This window comes from Colossoma macropomum, unplaced genomic scaffold, assembly GCF_904425465.1.
Source record: "Colossoma macropomum unplaced genomic scaffold, Colossoma_macropomum, whole genome shotgun sequence".
Lineage (NCBI taxonomy): Eukaryota > Metazoa > Chordata > Actinopteri > Characiformes > Serrasalmidae > Colossoma > Colossoma macropomum.
Genome location: NW_023494785.1, coordinates 27,780,279 through 27,793,486, shown reverse-complemented (window position 1 = coordinate 27,793,486; position 13,208 = coordinate 27,780,279). Strand labels below are relative to the sequence as shown.

The window sequence follows — 13,208 nt, the reverse complement described above, 5'->3', positions numbered from 1 at the left end:
TTAAAGCTAAAGCTGACCTTATTTGACATGTTCATGTAAGAAATGAGAGTGGGCCTTTTGCCCAGTGGTCAGTCTCCTTACATAACATTGTGTCTAACAACCATTGACTATATCTACACTTATAAAAAGATGGTTCTGCAAGGGTTCTTGAATTGTTCTATTTAGAACCTTTTGCATGCTTTGCTCTTTGGCTATGGTTAAATGTTTCTTCAGGTTCGTGGAGAATGTGTTGTATATGGTTCTGTATAGAATCTTTTTGAAAACTGTTCGCACCAAAAAGGGTTCTGCTATTGTTAAGATGCCAAGCTTGTAACAATAGCAGAACGCCTTCTGGTGCTATTTAGAACCATTTCCAAAAAGGTTCTATACAGAACCATACACAACGCATTCTCCATCAATGGAAAAAAACATTTAAGCATGCAAATGGTTCTGAATAGAACAACTACCTTTACTAAAGAACCCTTGAAGAACCATCTTTTTAAAGAGTGTAACGTTATGATTTTAACCGACTCCGCCCTGGTCCGTCACGACGCATGTGTGTTTGAAACTAGCATCGATTTTACACATCGAATTAAACTACAGAAACTGCTGGTTTAGACAACGCAAGTTACAACATTTAACCTCCACTAATATGAGCTATCGCCAAGCAATAATCTACATGTGAAATTTTACTTTTCTTACCTCAAAGTCGGTAAACAAAGTCTCACAGCAAGCCGACCAGCTACCCAAGACCACCGCTCCGTGTCCTTTCTCTGCGGCCGTCTTCACCATCTTCACCACGCTAGCACTGTTGGGCCAAAAACAAAACTCAGGTGGTTCAACTGTTTGTCAAGGTTACTATACACTAAATTTAACCCACTTTTATTGTTTTATCTGTATTTCGGTTCTCTTCTGTCTCTGCAGGACTGAATCTAACCTTACTCTTCTGCTTTATGACCGTAGAGTGAAACCCCGCTGCTGAGAGTGAGGCGTCGTTTTTTGACGGTTTTGTTTTTATTTAAATTGCATGAAAAAACGGTCAAACGAGCGCGGAGGTAGTTTGCTGAAATGACCGTTGGCTAGTTAGCGTTCACTCCGCATTTATTACTAGTAATTACCACTAATGTACTAATTATTGTGTGCTGGCTAGCTTACACGAGCTGACCAAAAAGTGGTTCCCATGTTTTCCCTTCTCTCTTTAGCGCCTATGGCAAGCCATTTTAGTCTAAAATGAGACCAGCGATACAGATCATAACTAGTAAAAAAACTAAATTCTGACTAGTAGAAATAATAATTATATATATGTATGTTAATATTTAACTGGTGAAATGTATATTTTCGCTAGTAAAAATGATATTTTAACTGGTCAAAATTGAATAAACAGCTACAGAACAATGGCCGCTCATAGTATAGCGTTAGCTACAGCCCTGTTATCCCTCGTGCACCAGTCTGTCTTAGCACTCAATAACATTGGCAGGACGCAGGAGATACTTTGGCTTTCGTGTTGACCTATTAATTAATATAATAGTGTAACATAATACAATAGTGTTTTTATGGGTTGCAAAGTTGTATACCTGCTAATGCATTTTTAGTTTATTTGTTTAAATTCAGGTTAACCTTTCAATTGTTTAATTCGCTGGCTGCGCAAGATATAGATTTTAATCTGAATTAGGCCAGAAAAAAGGGACTTTGAATAGGCAACCTATCTGCAAAAACTGGTCTCAAAAATAACCTGCTGGTTATTTATTCTGGCGCATCCATCAGGCACACTTAATAGCAGGTCAGATCACAAGTTAACCTACTTTTAAAACTATGTGGTGAAGTACAGATATAAAATAAAACCTAGGTATGAAACCACTAATTAAACTGCTTTATTTCACACTTTAGGGTCCAACCCACCATAAAAATATCATGGCCAGTAAAGCTCCTTGGCACACCAGTTAGCTAGATAAACTGTTGATAATTGTCGATAATTAATCTTCTGGTTGCTGTAATATTGTCAGTGTTCCTGGAGCACTACAGTCACTCCCTCACTAATGTGACCATATTTAATTCTCTGTTGAATGACTCAGATTCTTCCTCCATCCTTCATTCATCTCCTTCTCGACTGCCCTGTACTGACTTCCTGCACACATTCCACCCTTTTTCCACCTAATGTCGCTCTCATAAATATGCATGTAATACAAATCTCATAGTCGTTAATATGTTCATTAAACCGTTGTAGAGATCTCAAAGATAATTTTAATTAGTAAGAATTAGAAATGTAGATCTCTTAAACTTTATTTTAAATCTCTGAAACTTCATTGAAGACATCTGTAACGCTGTTATCACTAGTCTTAACTTTAATTTTTGATATCTTATTTTCAATTCTAATTCTAATGTAATTCATACCAGCCAAAACATAATTACAGTAAAAAGTAGTTATTACTAGTCAAAACTGCATTCTGACTAGTTATAATTCTACATTTAGATATCAGTAATATGATTCTTACTAGTTAAAATAGAATTCTAGATCTCTACAACTTTTAGAGATCTGAAACTATACATATCTCTAATGCATATTATAACTAGTCATAAGTAAATTAAATAGATCTTGAATCAGTATTTCCACTTGTATATAGATATGTGGACCTGGATTTTTTTCTAGTCAAAATTAAAGTGTAGACATCTGTAATTAACAAGGTTAATCACAGAAGAAATTATTAATTAATAAGAAATTATTAATTAATTGAATTAGTAGTTAATGATTACATTATTTAACAACTGTTGTTACTCTTTTTTAAGTGCCTTACTATCCCTTTGCTGGTGTAGCACTTTGAATTTCCCCTGTGGTGGGACTAATAAAAGATTATTTTAATTATAATTTCTACTAGTACAAATGTAATTGTAGATATCTGTAATTGTTTTAACTAGTATGTAACTATAAATGCAACTATAGATAAGACAGAATTCCATGTAAACCAATGGTGACATATGATTAGTCAAAATTACAGTATGGATATGTTATCATGGCAAACAAACTGCATTACAGAGCCCTCAAATTTGAGTTTTAACGAGTAAAACAGTTAGGACTTGTATCGCTGGTGTCATTTCACAATATACTGTAATAGCAGGGCACGACCTGGGGGAGGTGCTGTTGCGGCTTTAATGCAGCGCTGCCTCTGCTGTAAAAAAAGGAATATACTAACAGAACGGAAAAGTGGAATCCCGGCTCGGCCAATCATATCACACGTCCTAAATTGTAAGCCAATCATATCAGACCTGGGGGAGGGTCTCTAGCTTTAATCGCTCTGCATATTAACGTCAGTGAACGCTGCAGACAGGATTTTGACTAAATGTTCTCTAAAAACAATAAATCTTTAATTGACAGCTCTTCATATTCTTTGTTCTCTTCTGTACTTGGAACCAGTGACACCAGTATTTGCCATATATTGTTGTTACAGTAAGTTAATGTCAGTGAAAAGCTCATATAGTGTTGATCATAAAGCAATTTCATATCCCTCAATTCTTAACCTGTAGATGGAAATTAAGAGGCAGCAGTTCTGTCGAAGGCCAGTCAGGTGAGATTTTTTTTAGCCAGTTAAAACAAAACAAATTTGAATTGATTGATCATTATTTCCTAGAATTGTTGTAAATCTGAGTTTAATAAAATAATATATTACTAAACACAGGAAGAGAGGGAGAGAAAGAAGCTGAAGGAGACTGACAGGACTGAAGGAGCAGATCTGATGGAGGTTAGTGATCAAAAACAAAATGAAGGAGAGTTGTTGAAGCTCTCAGTTAAAATTAATGCTGAACTTATTTGAATGGAACTGAGAAAATAACAATATTTGTCACTATGACCATGGAATTTTATCATCTAGCTTGTTAAACATGCTGACAGAGCACAATCACACTCTCTCTGATTGCACCAACGGAGACTGAATTGATCAATAATCTGTGTATTTGAATAATATATTTAGGAGAGAGAGGAGAGAGCATTGCTTGACTCTAGTACCTTTGCTTGATCTGTGCCTGTTGTAAGTGGATGGATATAGTGTTTAAGCCGGACTCGCTCTGAGCTTAATACAAGCTACCAAGAGACAGATCTACCGTGTGCCAAATTAACCAAACAGCCATTTTTTGATAAATTTTCTGGCTGTGGCTACTCTAAAATTTAATGATTAACAGACATTTCGGGGCCATTAAAAATTCTCCTGGGGGACCATGCCCCCCCAGTACATGAACCTCTAGTGATACCCCAGCTAACACATTGATAGTCCTGTGGTATTTTACTTTAGACAAAGTGGAAGACAAAGTAAAATGTAAAAAGGTAAAAAAAGTCAAATTAGTGACAAAAACCTGGCTGACTACCCACTAGCCATATGTCCTTCTCTATGTCTTGGTTTTTGGAATCTCAGTTGCCTCTTGGAATCGGAATCCATTTCTGGAATGAACAGCCCTGTCGTTCAGTGATGCCAAAATAGGCAGAATAACCTGGATTAGCATTTTGTGCTAGGCTACTTGCTATGAAATAATTGTTTATGGGTAATTTTCCCTTACCTTGAAGTTTTTCAATCAAGTTTCATGTCACAATCGAGTTTCATGTTCAAGATAAATTAATATGTATTCAGTAGTACAAAAAAACAGATGGATGATAATAATAACAGCAATACTTCTGCTACTACCACTATTACTACTACTACTACTAATAATAATAATAATAATCATCATCATCATCACACATTTGTTTTCCATGTTTTGAGATTTTCTCTATAGCACAGGATTTCCCTTACAGAAAAGTTACATATATTTCACATGTGAAGTGTGCAAAAACCAAATGTGCCTATTTACAAGTGAAATTCATGTGACTTTTTTGTAAGGTTTTCAATCCTAGTCCTGGGGACCCCATGCTCTGGACATTTTTGTGATTCCCTTCCTCCAGCACACCCAGCCAAGCCCAAAGGGACCTTGTTAATTAGATAATGAGTTGAATCAGGTGTGCAAAATTGGGAAAAGCACAAAAAAGGTGCAGAGCACGGGGCCTCCAGGACTAGGACTGGGAAACCCTGTTATAGAATATGCAAATGTCATAGATATAATTATTTGATAGAATATTCTAAAAGGTAAACCTTAAGTAGTTGCAACCATATTAGATACAGGCTGTGTCAAGTAAGACATTTGTAGAGTCAAATTGTTTATATATATTTGACTGTATAGTTGTCCAAATGATTTAAATATACATGTGTCTTACCATATTTCTCAGGTTGCATACAAAGTCACATTATCTGTGTGGGTGAGAGGAGAGAGAGAGAGAGAGAGAGAGAGAGAGCACAAGTATAACTGATAAAGCAATCTTGATGCATCATCCACTAAAAGGATTAGGAATTCATTGCTCCTAAGTCAGTAGTTACTGATAACTTTTTCGTACTTATGTAGCATTGAAACCTTTAGCAAATACACATGCACACAGTTATTTGTACATTTTTTGAAGAAAAGTTTAAGAGCCTTTCCTACAAAAAAGAAAAAGCAAAGTCAAACTTACCAGTGTCACTACTCGTCTGGGTGAACAGGAACATGGAAATCTACAGTCCTTCTATTGTAGAAACTTACTACAAATGACCACTAGGATGTGAAAGGAAGTGGAGACCTTGTGCCCAGAGTCAGTGATGCTGTAACAAGCGCTATGGTGTTGATTAAAGGAGGAGCTGGCATGGAACAGCTGAGTGGGAGGAGGAGTAGGTGTCCAAACGTTCACTTAAGAAAGCACAAGGCAGCAACCTTCAATCACTCAGTTATATTAAGACCAGTTCTCAGAGCGCCATGGTGCATACCTACTTTGATGGGGGTTCCAGGCACACACAATAGATAAATAAATGGCACATTTTAAAAGCTTCTATTTTTTCTGGTTTTCGTTGTTACTTCAAATTAACCATGTGAACAGGGAACAGTAGTTCAGCAGGCTAGAATAACAGCCTTTTCACACATGCAAGTACCACTTTGTATACTTCTCTGACAAAACGGTTTTAAATAAACATATTTTTAATGAAATGATTCAATTAACTCTGATCATTGAACCTTTTTTGTGCTACTAGTTTTACATTTAGGACACCTATAATTTAGTCTCTTTATTAGGTGCATCCTAGCCTTCATCAAAACATTAATGTGCTAAATGCTCCCTCAATAGACTTTGTAACCTAAGTAGCTCACGGGGTCCAAAAAGGGTGCCAGAATTTGCAAGGTGCTATGATTTATGCCAGACCTTCACGAAGAGACCACCTGCTACCACCCAGATCTCAATGCACCACACCAGTATAGCTGCTCGTCTCAATCAGACAGAGGCACTCAGGAGGAATTTCACAGGGTTATCTTCGTCCCCAAGGACAAAAGGAAGGAAACAATGCTGCATAAACAAGTCACTGTTCCACCAGCTGAAAGGACAGCAACAGACATCCAGGTCTATATGATTTAAAAAAAAAAATCCAAGGACATACTAAGGACCTGCTAAGGACATGCGCATTGTCTTTTATTTGTAGGTGAAGCAGCATATTCTTTTTTTATATTGATCAGGTGATGTATTGATCAAAGTAAATTTCAGATGTACAAGTTAAAAGATAAATAACACAAGTCATGGTTTTAATTAAAAGCTAAGTTAAAGAGACACATTTTCAGAACCTTCTTAAAAGTGAGTACTGAGCTTGACTGTCTAAAAAAAGTGGAATTGAATTCCACAGTTCAGAAGCATAACAACTGAATGAGGCCTCTCCATGTTTTCTGTATTTTACAGAAGGTATTTGTAGAAGGCCACTATCTGCAGATCTAAGATCAGATGTTGTAATGTAAACAGACAAACACTCTGTGATGTAAGCGGGTGTTAGGTCTTTTAGAGCCTTAACAACTAGTAGCAGAACTTTAAAATCTAGCCTGAACGATAAAGGTATCCGGTGCAGTTATTTTAAAATGGGCGTGATAGGATATCTCTGTTTTGTTTTTGTTAGTTTCTTATAAAGCATTTTTCTCTGAGTTTTTGTACCAATGATCAGTATTTCCATTTTTTTGTGATTTAATTGTAGAAAATTTTGTGGCATCCACTGAGAAATATCTGACACACAGCTGGTCAGTCTATCTACAGAGTCTTGATCATCAGAAGGAATGAAAATGTATAACTTGGTGTCATCAGCATAGCTATGAAAAATTATATTATGCTTCCTAATGGCATTGCCTAGAGGTAGCATGTACAAAGAGAAAAGCAAAGGCCCTAAAACTGAACCTTAAGGGACTCCATGAGAAATGCCAAATCTTTTTGATGAATGATTTCTAATTGAAACCATGAACTGCCTATTACTTAAATATGATTTAAATCATTCTAAAACCGTGCCCGAGAGGCCGACCCAGCATTCAAGAAGTTGGATTAAAATCTTGTGGTCAACAGTATCAAAAGCTGCACTAAGATCTAATAAAACAAGAATAGAAGGATTTTGTTCATCAGCACTTAGCCTGAGGCCATTCACAACATGGACCAACGCTGTCTCAGTACTGTGGTTAAACCGAAAAACCTGACTGAAACTTCTCATATAATTTGTTTGATATTAGATACGCATTTTATTGTTTGAAAACAACTTTTTCTAAAACTTAAAAAGGTTGGTTTAAAATTGGTCTAAAATGATTTAGTATGGAAGGATCCATGCTACTTTTTTTTGCAGAGGCTTCACCAAGGCAGTTTTAAAAGTGTCTGGAAAAGCACCTGTTGGCAGAGAACAATTTACAGTGTGAACACAGTCAAAAACCATCTTGAGGAGTGAAGTAGGAACAGGGTCAAAATCACATATGGATGAACTTAGCTTGTTTACAACAGTTGAACAGTTGAACTCCTGATAATTGATAACAGAGAAAGATGTCATTACTGATGTAGGTGGCTTATCAGGAACATTACAGGAGCTTGTTTCAGCTGGCTGAGCTATGCCCCTGTCTTATCAGGTCTATTTTATTTTGAAAATGAACTGTGAACTTTTCGCAAATTTTAGAAGATAAATGACCATGAGACGCACTAGCAGAAAAGCTGTGGTTAATTATTCGGTCTATGGTGGAAAAAAGGATTGTGGTATTATCTTTGTGTCTACTATCTTCTTTAGAGAGGTATGACTGTCTGGATATTTTCATAGCATTATTATAGATTGAGATCTACTCTTTCAGAAAATCATAATGTACCTGCAGTTTAGTTTTCCTCCATAAGCACTCTGATTTATGACAATTTCTCTTAAGCTGGCATATTTCTGCATTCATCCATTTTTATGAGCATGCGAGTTTTTCTTCCATTTGACTGGAGCGAGAATGGGTTTCCCGTAATCTAGCATTTAGATCAGAGACTAGATTACAGGAGGGAGTCAGAGCTGTATTTGCTGAGCTATTATAAAGGCTTTTTGAGGAATGAGGAGCATTAGATTTGGACGGAGGTGAATCCTGTGTAAAGGTCTAAAGAGGTCCAGAAGGAGGTCTAAAGTTTCATGATACTCATGTTTACAAAGAACATACATTCTTGTTCATCATAGTGATAATGCTTTTGCACCCAACAAACTAAGTCTAATGATGATCTAGTGAGATATAAGGAAATAAGAATGTATGTATTAATATGTGTTGACTCTTAGAACAACATGCAGTTTTCATCCTTGGTTCATCTACACCCTTGCAGAACACTGAGGGGATCATTACCAGGAGAATGTTCACTATGCTGTAAACTCTGTCTACAATGTGCGCCATACAGCTGGGATTCAGATTTGCCTTTAGGCCCCTGAGGACTCAATCAGGTCACATGAATGTGCTCATATGGCAAGTTAAAGACAGCAGTCTCTCATGGTACTCAGTTGCTATGGTCCATACCACAGTAAACATTTGTCTCATCAAATGGCAAAGTGAAATGCTTAGCGTTCTTTTTCACGCATGTTGAGGCACTTGATAGTGCTCCATGGCTGGCAATATTGCATGATGCCATGGCAGCCTTCATATGGAGTGCGTTGGAACAATGCTGCACAACGTCTCGGAAAGTTTGATGTTATTTTATTACTATAACATGGTGAACAATCCAATATTGTAACATTTGATGCTACAATTGTTTATTTAAATAGTATTATCCCTATGGGTAAATCAAATTTTGCCTTATATTTGAGTTGCATAGGCATAAACACACTGGCATACCTAAAACATACAAGTTAAGAGTTTTACGATGCGAAGAAACAAAGTATGTGAGGTATTGCTCATTTTGTATTTAAGTAGTGTTTTTAAACAGAATGTTTATGTCCTTGTTCCATCCAGAACATGATGAATGAAGCTGAATTATTTAGTTATATTTTTAGTTATATTTATATATTAGTCATATTTGATTTATCTAATGTTATGTTTTGTAAAAGAAATTGAACAGCATATAAGAGAAACGTACTGAGTCAGAATTGCTCATAGTGGTGGAGACAAGAAACAGAAATCTAAAACGTTTAAAATCTGTAAAAGCTACATCCACTGTAAAAAATGCCCTTGATGTAATAACAAGCAAATTAAATAGTTTTATTCAACTCAAATGAATACATTGAATAATTGTTGCTTCATTCAAACTCTTTATTTAAATTGAGTAAAACAAGTTACATCACCACCACAGGAAATCATTTTTAAGGTTCAACTGACAAATCATTTTTTACAGTACAAAGTAAGTCACAAAAAAGGTTACAAACACATTGCCAGATGCAGAAAACCGTGTTTTATGATGGTTTGCAATAAGCCTTTGGCCTAAAATATATTTATAAAATACAAGAGGTACAGTTGTATGCAAAATTTTGGACACAAGAAGTACACATTCTCTGCAGAGAATACACTTCTACACAATTTAATGCACAATTACTTTTTTTTGTTGCTTTTTTTGTTTGTTTGTTAATTTTTTTTCTTTTTGCTGAATTTAATGTGTTGTAAAAATAAAAAAATATTCTAGGTTTAATTTTTTTCTGAAAAAAAATGTTAAAACTCAGAAAATAAATAGAAATCATGCACTAAAAAAGCAGAAAAATGCCATGTGTAAGCATGTTCTCTGTAGAGGATGTATTAACTTATTTTCACTTAGGTTCAAAATTATGCACATGACTGTATATGCAAGTTGTTGAAAGGCAAAATAGTACCTGAAAAAAATTTCTTCTTTTCAGATTTAAAAATTCTTTTACCATTTTCAACACTGCATAAAAAACTCAGAAGACACATGCAGATTCACTAGTGGATTGGATAGCAAATAAAATGGCTAAATTTGTGTTGAAGACATTGCGATTTCTGTAAAGAAATGCACCATTTCACATCAGCCACTCTGAATAAAATTACATTTTTTGCAGAAATTTTGAAACATCTGTAGAATTCCTCTTTTAGCTGTAGCAATTTGAATATTCTTTGTCATGGTATCATGTTGGTATAGAGCATAGTGTAGATACTACATTTGGTATCAGTATCGAAGACAATTTGGGATATTGTGAAAACCCTTGAAAGGAATAGGTGCTCGCCTTGCCAAATTGGTGACTGGTGGACATGGTGATGAGACTGGTGATATAAGAATAAAACTGGAAAATATGTTTATATGTATCATTGTTTTTTATTTCAGCAGTCTTATTTTTCGACAGGCCAGCATTCACAGCACTTTTTAGGTGTTCATTCCTTTTTCGATCTTTCAGACAAACATTAAAAAAAATATTGTCACTTGACTTCTGAGACCTTCCATGAGTTGTTTGTCTACAGCTGAAAAGAATAAAGCCAGTTCGCAATCCAGCTGCTTGCAAGGCTATTTGTGATGTCAGTAAGTCAGCAAGATGATTTTTTCACAGCACTGATTTGAACATATTTTGCAGTTTGAAAGATTAGCCAAGTTTCCGCTTAAGGCCTTTCCTCCAATTCTGTAAGTAGTTACTAATTATTATGCATGTTTGGGCATTACATTAGTTCATTGGAAGCTGTGAATTTGCAAGTTTCAATAGTCAACCACCTGGGGGCATCTCTACTCTCAGCACACACTGATAAATAAACACAGATGGTAAACTTAGAGCCATCACTGAGCAATCACCTACCGAGCATTTCTTATAAATTTAGCTTCAAATTACATTTAGCAGTCAGACTATAATTGACAATAACCACAATAAAAGGTTTACAGTGGATTGTGTTGTGCTAATTCATCTGACTCATTTTGTAGCTCACACTGTAGATATATACAGACAAAAAGCAGATTTACTACTGGAACTGACTGTGTGCATAAGAAGGGTGAGAAGATTTTTTAAAAATGCAGTGACTTTCCTGCGATGTTATTGGTTTTTAAGTGCTTGAGAAAAAGCTTACACGGCAGAAAGCATGCAGATGCAAATGCAAAGAAACATGGCAAAGGCCCATTAAAGCTAATATATGAAATATACCACATAACATCACATCACAAGATAAATGCCATTGTCAGTTTCATGAGAAAAAGTCTGTGTTGCGTGGATCATGCATGGCATGGATACAGATGAAATATACTACATAAGAGTCACAGTAGAAATAAATGGCATTGTCTATTTCCCCTGCAGAAAGGCAGATTGACAAGTAACCTTGTAGACAGAGCGGGAGAACACACAGGGGGCAAAGACATGATTCAGTCAGCTAAGGAATGCAAAGGATTTCTGAACCCATGTGTCCACGCAAATCAAAGGTGTTTAAAGCATGTAGGTCCTACTGTATCTCCAGTAGCAGCCTACCCATTGTTCAGTCAAAGGGTTACGTTGGTGGCCTTACACACTGGGGGGTGTTGAGAAGTTGAGGGACTTGCACAGCTGAGAATTGTGTCTTTAAGTGTTACTATGGACCTCAGGACAGAATGTTCCACCTATAGCAGCTAATTGAGGAAGCTGTAGGCTGGGGGCATGGTGTGAGGGTGTTAGTCCTTAGCATAGTCTTCAAGAAGTCACAGAACCATGTGACCCTTAAAATAATTGTTTTAGCACCTGGTAGTCGCCTTCACAGCGTGCTCAACTTGACATCTTGGCAGCTTTCTTAACCTCTGACTCTGAAGAGCATGTCTGGCTTTATCAAACGATCAGTAGCTTTTTCTCAGCACCTCAGAAACTATTTTTCTTCTTCCACACCAGTTTTCCACTGCATTAGCAGTCTGATAAATGAGGTTACGCTCTTATATATCATGTTCAACAGTAGCTGCAATGTAAGTGTGAATATTCTGAAATGTGTTTGCAAGTGTGAACTGGCCTCCTTGACAAAGCAGAGAATTCTACATTAAAGCCTACTGCAGAAATCCCAGCATACTTTACTATGTTCATAATGTTAAAAAGTCATAATCTCTCACAACAGATTGCACAAAAAACAGGAGAACTCTCACCGGAGATAACATAATCACTTCAATTTGATGAAGCTCCTGTTAGTGTTAATGCATCACATATTTCAAAAAATATTATTATTTCAAGGAAACTGTTTTACACAGTTTGTACACTAAATCATTGACATTAGGTTGTACCAAAGTCTTGTTTGTTGCCTTCATTTCAAGTTTGCTTTTTGCACACACTTGTATGTTTTTTGTTTATCCTGTTCAAAAATAAAGTTGAACTCAAAAACAGAGGTAATGAAATGTGTCACGGTAGATTGTATTATTTGAATGAAACATATAATATTTGAAATACTTGTATGAATTCAGATTTTTTTTCAGTATTTGGTATGTTCCCCTTTGTTTTTATGACAGCATGTACTCAAGATCATATCAACATATATTGTCGCTGTCGGAACGAAACCTTTTATCTGCAGCATGGTAGCTTTACAGGACAAGGAAAAAAATGTATAACTTGTAATGATAGTTACATGATTTTTTTCTCTGATAAATATGGACCATTTCTATTGGTCGGTTCCTCATGAAATTTTAATACAGTTAAATTACAAATAGTAAAACAAAAATAAAGATACATACAATATGTATAGATAAATACAGGTTAGTTAGTTTCTTTAGAACTGAGATTTCATCAACCTATTGCTGTTTATTTAAATTTTGAAATGTACTAGAATGCAAGAAAACAACAGTTCCAAATCAAGGTATATATTGATGTTAAAACCACAATGTGAGTTTACAATAATACACAACATTGCAATATTACTAGTAAAGGTAACTAAACTGAGGTCATTCATTAGTTTGGTACCACTGGTAATCTTTGACTTTCAGTCTAATGTGATCCTCTGCTAAATAGTAACCAGCTCTCATTTACATG

General features: G+C 35.8%; 1 long non-coding RNA gene across 1 annotated transcript; it reads right to left on the bottom strand.

The window, feature by feature from the left end:
• Positions 1-479: 479 nt before the first annotated feature.
• Positions 480-5,704, bottom strand: LOC118821045. Its single transcript, XR_005008306.1, has 3 exons — positions 5,504-5,704; positions 5,213-5,246; positions 480-787 (listed from the first exon to the last, which is right to left on the bottom strand). It is a non-coding gene; the product is annotated as an uncharacterized LOC118821045 (long non-coding RNA).
• Between the last annotated feature and the right edge of the window lie 7,504 nt (positions 5,705-13,208).